An 8,673-nucleotide genomic window follows, 5' to 3' on the forward strand; every position below is an offset into this window, starting at 1 on the left:
CCTCCCGCCCACATCCCATAATATGCCCCGGGACCCCGGCAACAGGCCCCGCCCCCGTCTCCCCGGCAAACACCCCCCCCGAGACATCCCATAATACTCACCCTCCCTTCAGAACTTCCCACTCACTGCCCGGCCGGCATCCCATAATAATACCCACCCCTCCCGCCGGGAACATCCCATAATACTGTTTCCCCCCCCCGAGAAACATCCCATAATAGTCCCCCATGCTCGCACCCTTTCGCTCCGACATCCCATAATACTTGCCCCCCCCCCCCCATCCCATAATACTGCCCCTTCCCCCCCCGCCCCGCGCGGGACCCTGCGTGCCGGGGCAGGGCGCCCCCCGGCGGCGCGGCCCTGCGCGCGCGCCCCCCGGGGCTGCCATCCCATAATAGGCGGGTCCTCCTCCCGCGGGGAGCGCGCGGTGGGAGGGGGGGGAGGGCACACTGTGAAGACCCCCCCAGAACATCCCATAATAGTCACACCCCGGGCGCGCACATCCCATAATAGTCACTCACACCACACCACACCCCCCGCGCCCAGGCAGGCATCCCATAATAGTCGCCGGGAGCCACCGTCCAGCCCGGCATCCCATAATACTCGCGGCCGCCCGCCCCGCACCCGCGGGGCTGCGCCGCCGCCCCCCGGCCCTGCCCGCCCCGCCTGGGGTCCCGGGGAGCGGGGCCGACCGTGGCACCGCGCGCTGGCACCAGCCCCGGGCACAGGCTCTGGGCACCGCCCTCCCTCCCCCCCAGCCCCGGGGCTCTGGCCCCGCTCGCTCCCCTGCCCCGGCCCACCGTGCCCGTCCTGCACGTTCTGCCCGCGGGGCCGCAGGACCCCTCTAGAGCTGTTCGTGCCCAGCGTGGGCACTGCCACTGCCAGCCTGTGTGTGGGGAGCCTGCGGTGACTTCAGTGCCCCTCCTGCAACACAAGGCCTCCTCCTCTCCTGGCTGCTGGTACCTGCAGAACTATTCGTACCCCAGGGATACACATTCTCCCAGGCAACTAGTGACAAGGGAGGTTTAGATTGGGCATTGGGAGGAATTTCTTCACAGAAAGGGTGATCAGATATTGGAATGGAGTGGCCGGGGAGGTGGTGGAGTCACCACCCCTGGAGCTGTTCAAGGAAGGACTAGGCGTGGGACTTAGTGCCATGTCTAGTTGACATGGTGGTGTTCCATCATGAGTTGGACTTGATGATCTCAGAGGTCTTTTCCAACCTAATTGATTCTGTGATACGCAGCATGTCCCTGTATTCCATTGCTCCTTCTCACTCAGCTCCCCGTGGTGGCCCTCTACCAGGAAACTCATTGTTGCTTTGCACAGACATGAACGGTCCATAGGTATAAGTATACCCCGATTATGCACATGCAACTGTATCATTAATTTCCCATTAAACAAAATCACATCCCATAATGCCGCCTATCCTGTGTTGAGCATCTCTATTAATCTCAACAAAGAGGCACAGTACTATCCATCTCTCCCAGTAAACACTTGGGTCTCCACAACTGCACTGATTGCTCCTCAACCCCTGCTCTGTCCTGCACCTGGTGGTGCATGTGCACATTTCATCCCACCACAGTGAAACATCCTGGAACATGAGTGGAGGATTTACTGTTACAGACTGCAACAAGTTATTTACAGATCCTGTAACACAACCTGTGCTTTGTCTGCTAAATCACACTGAAAATGTGTCCACACGTACACTGCTCATGCAGGTGTTCCATAACACCATCCCATCACCTCAGCTGTGTGCTGAAGTGTCTCTAATTTCTGGCAAACTCTCCCACACCTGTATGTGTAGGCCCTGACCACCCACCTCCTCACACCAGCACCTCTCTGCTGAGATATCATCATGCTCCACCATCTCGTTCGCGTTCCCGTCTCCGCTGTGTGCTCCAGTGTGGTTCTGCAACACAAAATCCATGTGCAGCCACCCCACAGCACTTCCGTGCCCTCATTCCTGCCTTGCCAGCAAAGACGAGACCAATACGTCTCAAGAGGCTGTTGTGTTATCCACCTTCTTGCACATATAGAAATCCAACTACTCTTCCAATCATCAACAGCACGCACACCATGCTATCCCTGTACATATTTTCGCCTGGATGATGACAGTGCTGTCAGCTGCATGGAGGAAAAGCAGTAGAAAAAGAGACGTGCTACTCTTCCACACATGCTATTCATCCTCTGCACTGATCAAGCAGGCTATCCAGTGCTACAGAAACATGGGGTGGATAACACCACCACCAAACTCACGTGGACCTCTGCAGGACTTTTCACTCCCTCTTTTGTGCATTGAACTTTTTGTTCGTAATCCTCTCTAATAGGAGCCAGGCGGACAGCCACGGCAAATTCCCATGCTGAGCAGTCCAGCCCCAATCGGTGGCCCGTAGACTCCACGTATGCCTCTTTTTTCCAGTGGCTTGGCCACAGGGTGAGAGGTATGATGTGAGTGAAGATCTCGCAAAGGGAGTTAGTTGCTGGAGCTATCTCTGAAGGTGATTTCCAACACTCCTGCTGGCAAGGTTATGGTCTGGAGAGAGCTGTTGTTACTGGTTAGGCAATGTGTACCCCAATGCCTCGGTCACTAAAGCACCAAGCTTCCAAATGAACCACCACTTCCCTGAAATCTTTCCCTGCACGCACCTGAACACCTTTTTATCAGACTTTTTAGTTTGTAACTAAGTTTCTTACTCAGCAGAAGCCTTAATTTTTACTCCAAAAAAAACCCAAAACATGATCATGATTTAGGGTGTTTTTATTGTTTATGGGGGCTGAGCACATTACATAGATTCAAAAAAAAAAGACTTTTAAATGTTTTCCTTTGATGATAACACTGTGAGATAGATTTATTTGGCTGCTTTAAACCTGGAAGTTGCTGTACCTTACTGTGTTTTGATTACTTACCTGGTTTAATTGAAGCTTTTCAGTTTATAGCACTTGACTTTGGAAACAATTGCAGCAAGATCTGCAAAATATGATCTTCCATACCTGTGCTGGTGGGTGTCAATGGCCCAAACAACCCTGCAGCACACTTCCCTTGGGGAAAATGCCTGCAACATCCCTTGCTTTGGCGCTGCACCTGTGTTAGGAAAATCCAAACTAACCAGAGGGCCTTCCACACACCCCTGCCCAGCTCTGCTTCCAGTGACAAGCAGGTGACGTGGACTCTGTATTCCCACAGCAGCATGCTGAGGTGGCCTCTAAATTATTTCTGTACTTTTGTGCGTGGTCTGAGTTAGCCAGGGGTCAGGTCCCTGCCTGGGGACCCAGGAGAGTTCTGCCCCGTCTTCCTCCTCCTCACGGGCAGCCACCCCTGCTCAGGCTTTTATCAGGCTCACAGCTCTTTTCTCAGTTTCATTTTTGATAGAAACATGTTTCTCCAAGGTAAAAAGAAGAACAAAGTTTGTGACATTGTTTCACTCTGGAACTAGTGGATGGAGGCCAGTGACATCCTTACACTGTGTTTCAGTGCTGCACAGTGTGGGAGGCAACAGGGGGTGGGGAAGAAACTCCAGAGCATTTTGGAAAGAGGGGAGGCTTTCCAGACTAGTGTGAACTGTTCATATGTGGGACACAGATAACAGACTATAAGCATGACGTGCTGGTGCTGCAGATAATGTGATCTGAATGGTCGGTTCATGGTCTCAGGTTATTTTTTGTCTGCTACTCTTACGTTCAATAAGGACGCACAGGTGCTAATGGATTTCGACACGGGGCTCTGTGATGCTACACTGTATTGCTTCTTTTGGGTGCTGGGATACAGATGTACTTCTGTTCTCCTGCTGAGGGTTGCTCTAGACTGGCTGTTATATCCATTCTGTCAAATTACACACAACTAGTAACATGAAAAATATCTTTCAGCACCTGTGCAAAACTGGTATCACCTGAAGTATCCCTGAATGTCACGCTGTTCTGCAAAGGCTCCAGGTACATTTCACCTCTTCCTTTAACCTGGTTTTGACCATTTATAGTTAATGTGAATGGACTCACCCCTTGTGTTTTCCATTCAGCAGCCCTGTAGGCTCTCTGGATGGTATTGACTCTGAACTCGGGTTTAACCGCTTCTGTCGAAGAATCCTGAAGATCCCAGGATTTCTGAGAAGTCTTGCCCTTCTGTTTTTTTCCTTTGGTAACACAGAAAATGTTGCCCTAGACAATTTTTGAGAGGGGAGGAGTATCAAACTCTGAGATAAGTAACTTTTAAATTAGTAAGAAACTGGTCCAAACTTTCACTCGATATCTGATTATTGTCCCAGTCTGTGCCTCTTCAACACCCATGCCACCCTCCCCCATTTTAAACTATCTTGTGAGAATTTGGCTAGTGTGAGAAACCCCAGCACCAGCAACTGTCCTGAGTTCTGCATGTCTTCCCCAACACTACAAAGCTCTTTTCTCTGCCCAGGATACTCTTCTCCACTCCACAAAGTCTTCATGGCAAGCTAAGGAAATCTAAATGATTCATTTTCATTGTTCCTTTCTTCAATGGTCTCCCCTTCTATTTTATTTTTTTTTTAAATTATTTAGTATTTTTCTTTCTTCCACAGAGAAGAAGCTTATTTAGCACAATGGAAGTATCATTACCTTGGTGTCAGACATGGAAGAAAATGACACAAGAAGAGACAAGAGCCCCTCCTGTCAGGTGCAAGGAACTGCTCCTGCAGCAAACAAACACCACTGGAACAAGAGGCAGAGAGAGACTCGCACATAGAGAATTTGGGAGCATACAATCAGAATAAGATCAAGAATCACTGAAGAGACCATGTGTGCTTCTTTTTTGAGAACAACATTCTACTGTCAATGGAGGATCGAGTCTCTAGGCAGCCACCTAGGTGAGGGCTGCCCATATGCCAGCGTGACTCTGCATCTACTTCCCGTTAGAGGAACAGCAGTTCAGACTTCGCTCGGCACTCGTCATGAGCCTCGTCTCCTGTTTTGCCAGGGGAAGGAGGGGGCAGGGTGAGTGTCGTGGCCGTGCAGCCAGAGCCGCACCGCGTCAGCCAGACGTGAACGGTGCAGGAGGCAGAGCTAGCAGCAGAGAACTGAGGCAGGCGGGGAGGCTGGGGGGTGAGATAGAGAAGATTGGGGGTTGCTCAGCCCCCTGAAAATCAGAACGGCTGATCTCTATCTCTGTGTGCTTCGCTGGTTTGCTTGCTTTAAAAAACATCACATACTTGGTACTGACACCTATAGCTAAGGTTACTTGATATTTTCCATCACAAGTCTGTTTTCAGTTACTCAGAACTTTGCCAGTCATCAGATATTCAGATTTGAATTTTCCACGTTTATTTTCACTTTTTTTCCCCCTGAAGATGGAGGCACTTAGTAAGATGTAAAAAACAAATGTTATTTTGAAATTATAAAATTTTAACTTTGACACATTACCAGTCTTTTAACTTAGAATTATATATATAATAAATAACAAAAGCTGGAAGCAATACCTGAGAGTTAAGAATGCTTATTAGTTATCATTTTTACATTCCCACTTCCCTTAAGCGCTCTAGAGATGCCCTGTTCCCCTCCCCTCTCCATGAAACAAACAGTTGGATTCAGCCAGGGAAGGAGCCAGTGGTCTCAAAGGGGCTGCAACAACGACCCAGTGGGTTGAGCTGCCTGGACTGCAATTCTGTGACACCTATGTACCTATTTTTACTCCCTGTATCAAAGCTGGTGGATGCCGGCAAAAATCACTAACACCAAAACACATCTCTTGGGTTCAGTTAGCAGAAATACTGAAAAAACAAGCTGGGACAGAACTCGCCTTCATCTCCTACCTCCAGCTGGATCTGGGAGAGGCGTTTCTAGTGCTGCACCCAGCAACAACCTCAGGGAACAGTGCTAATTAGCCTGGAGGTTGCATTCCCCATTCTGTTGGGTGTGAACCCCCCTGCTACTGAGCAGAGCTGATGGACTCGGGTTGGCTGGACGAGAGGAGACTTAAATCTCGATGGTGAAACCTACTAAGTCACCCCGGGCTCCAAACCGGGCAGAGGTTTGCAGAGCTGCCGCAGTCACCTGTGTGGAGGTTTTCTCTCACCTCAGACAACCACCAGACTGGTACTTTGGGTCTGTGTCCCTGGAGCAGAAACCAATGATCGCATATCCCCTGCTCTGGGATGGACCGCGCAGGGATGGGTCTTGCTTTGTGCCATCTGTGTGCATGTTTCTGGAACCTGAAGTCACCAGCTCAGAGTTTTGTGGCACTTCGACTTAGACGGCAAGTTTCTTCCCAGAAAAGGTACACTTGGGACCAATGTTTAGGCGAGTCGTTGGGATGATCCACAGCCCCAGTCTGAAGGACTGTTTTTTTCCCTTCATCAACTACTTTGGGGACAGAATTTAGTGCGAGTGCGAGCAGGAGCCTGCAGCCTCGCCATGCTGGGGATCCGGCCGAGGGTTCCTATGGAACCCACGTGCGGTTGGCAGCCGAGAACCCTTCCCCCGGTTTGTACCCCCGTGCCCGGTGCCTCACCCCTTCCCATCCTCCCGCCGCGCTGCCCCGGGGGGCGGCGGGGCTCGGGCGGCCCCACCCCGCATCCCATAATAGTTCACAAAGACGGCTCCATCCCATAATAGCCACCCACGGGAAACGCTCCATGGCAACCACCCCCCACTCCACCCCCGCGCCATCCCATAATATCCTGCCGGCTTTATTGGTCCCGACTGCTGCGGGCAGGGGGGGGCTGGGGCCGGACGGGGGCACCGCGGGGAGGTCCCGGCGGGCACCGCTGGAAGCCTGGCTGGGGCTACAGCCTCCCGCCCGACATCCCATAACAGCTCCCCCTCCCTCCCTCCTTTCGCCCGCTGCATCCCATAATATTTCCCAGGGAGGCAGCCCAGCTGTAAGGTAGAGCCATCCCATAATAGTCGCCCGGTCACACCACGCTGGGAATGGTGCCATCCCATAATGCTCTCGCCTCACGCCGGCTGCTGCGGGCCCTGCCATCCCATAATATCTGCCCGCTCCCACCCCCCCTCCCTTGTGGGGCATCCTCCTCATCCCATAATACTCCTCCCGGCGGCAGGAGCGCCTGCCATCCCATAATATGCCCTGCCACCCACCTGCCCCCCTCCGGTCGCGGGAGGCCTCGCCATCCCATAATAGTTAAGGCTCGCCCTCACTCCCCCCCCTCCCCCGCCGCAGAAGGGCCTCGCCATCCCATAATACCTGCCTCTTGCCATCCCATAATAGCCACGGCTCAGACCTGACCCTGTGGGCCAGACCTGGATGGCCTCGCTTGCTGGGGCTTGGCTTGGCTCTGCTCGGCTCAGGCTTGGCTCGGCTGAGTTTGGCCCCTCTCGGCTCAGCTGGGCTCAGTTTGGCATGGCTCGGCTGGTTTCTGTTGGTTTCAGCTGGGCTCGGCTCAGCTGGGCTTGGTTGGGTTTGACTGGGCTGGTCTCAGGCTCGGCTGGGCTCAGTGTGGCAGGCCCTGCTTGTCTGGGCATGGCTTCTGCTAGTCTGTGCTTCCCACCAGCCCCCACACATCTCCACCTCCTCTTTCCTGCCTGCCCTCCGCTGCCACCAAGCTGCCCTGCCCAGGCTTCGCCATCCAGCTCCGGGATGGCTTCACCCTCACCTGACAGCACTGCCAGCACTGCCGCCCCAGCAGCCAGCCTCAGCCCCGCACCCCCAGAGCCCTGGTGCCTTCCCCACTCGTCCCTTGGTGTCCACCCCCCAGCCTGGGTGCTGCCCACCGGCCCCGGCCACTGTTTAGTCAGCAGAGAAGCACAAAGCCGGAGCAAGCGCCGCATTGTGGTGCCCAACCACGGTCACGTGCCTGGTGCAGACTGAGCCCCTGCTGCCAGGGGGCCCAGGGCCGCACTGGCATGGCCTTCGTGACCACTGAGCCCTGACCTAGTTTGCCGTTGGGAAGGCCTCCTGCTCCTCGCCCCCGGCCACCGTGTGCTGTGTTCCGATCGGCTCACGGGAAGCTTTGCTATCTGCTTGCATCTGCGTTATCGCCCTTCTGCTATGGAAGATAACTTTGCATCTTGCCCTCCGCTCACATGAGTGCAGTTATTTTATGTTTGAAGGCAATTTTTACCATTGTCTTTGGGTTTTACTTTCATTCTCATCCCTGCTTTTGTGCCCCGATTGGATTTAGTGCTAGTTATTGGCTCTTGGGAGCCTTTCTGAACTGCTCGGTTGTTTCACCGGGCGTATTCACTACCCGTCCTTGCAATTACAGCTCAGCACTTGCAACGTTTATTTCTTGTTTAAGCCAGCAAAAGTGTCCCGATTTCTAAGGGAAGAATAGAAAGTGTAAGCCCCAGAAGCAGAAATAACGTGTAAAAGGCTGATATGCAGAAAAGAACCAAACCCCCCATAATTTCCCACACTCTGAATGGAAGCTACAAGATGATAGACTTTGTGGATTAAAAGGTGGGCTGGGAAATAGTAATACATGGTGACAAGGGAATGAGGTGTTTCCTTGTAGGGCGGGATGCAGCAAAGACACTTGCATCTGTTCAGTCAGATCCCGGCAGAACATGCAAAAGGATGAGGTTTCAGAGAAGCAGCAGCAAGTTTGGACACTGCTGCGAGGAAGGGCAGGAAGCATTCTGTTTTCCCTGCAAGAAACCCACGGCTGCTGCTGTTTCCAGGTGGAAGGCTCTCCATCGCACCTCATCCTGGTGAAGCTAGAGAAGGGACATTCCAGGAGCACAGCCCGT

General features: G+C 53.0%; 1 long non-coding RNA gene across 2 annotated transcripts; it reads left to right on the forward strand.

Annotated features, from left to right (window-relative positions):
* The first annotated feature begins 658 nt into the window (after positions 1-658).
* On the forward strand, positions 659-5,381 carry LOC120324779. Of its 2 annotated transcripts, none has more exons than XR_005566336.1 (4): positions 659-956; positions 3,865-3,930; positions 4,014-4,132; positions 4,548-5,381. It is a non-coding gene; the product is annotated as an uncharacterized LOC120324779 (long non-coding RNA). The 2 variants fall into 2 exon arrangements; XR_005566337.1 differs by having other exon boundaries at positions 4,017-4,132.
* Positions 5,382-8,673: the final 3,292 nt, after the last annotated feature.

Source organism: Pipra filicauda, unplaced genomic scaffold (genome assembly GCF_003945595.2).
Source record: "Pipra filicauda isolate LSUMZ 115617 unplaced genomic scaffold, ASM394559v2 scaffold69_size3009148_pilon, whole genome shotgun sequence".
Classification (NCBI taxonomy): domain Eukaryota; kingdom Metazoa; phylum Chordata; class Aves; order Passeriformes; family Pipridae; genus Pipra; species Pipra filicauda.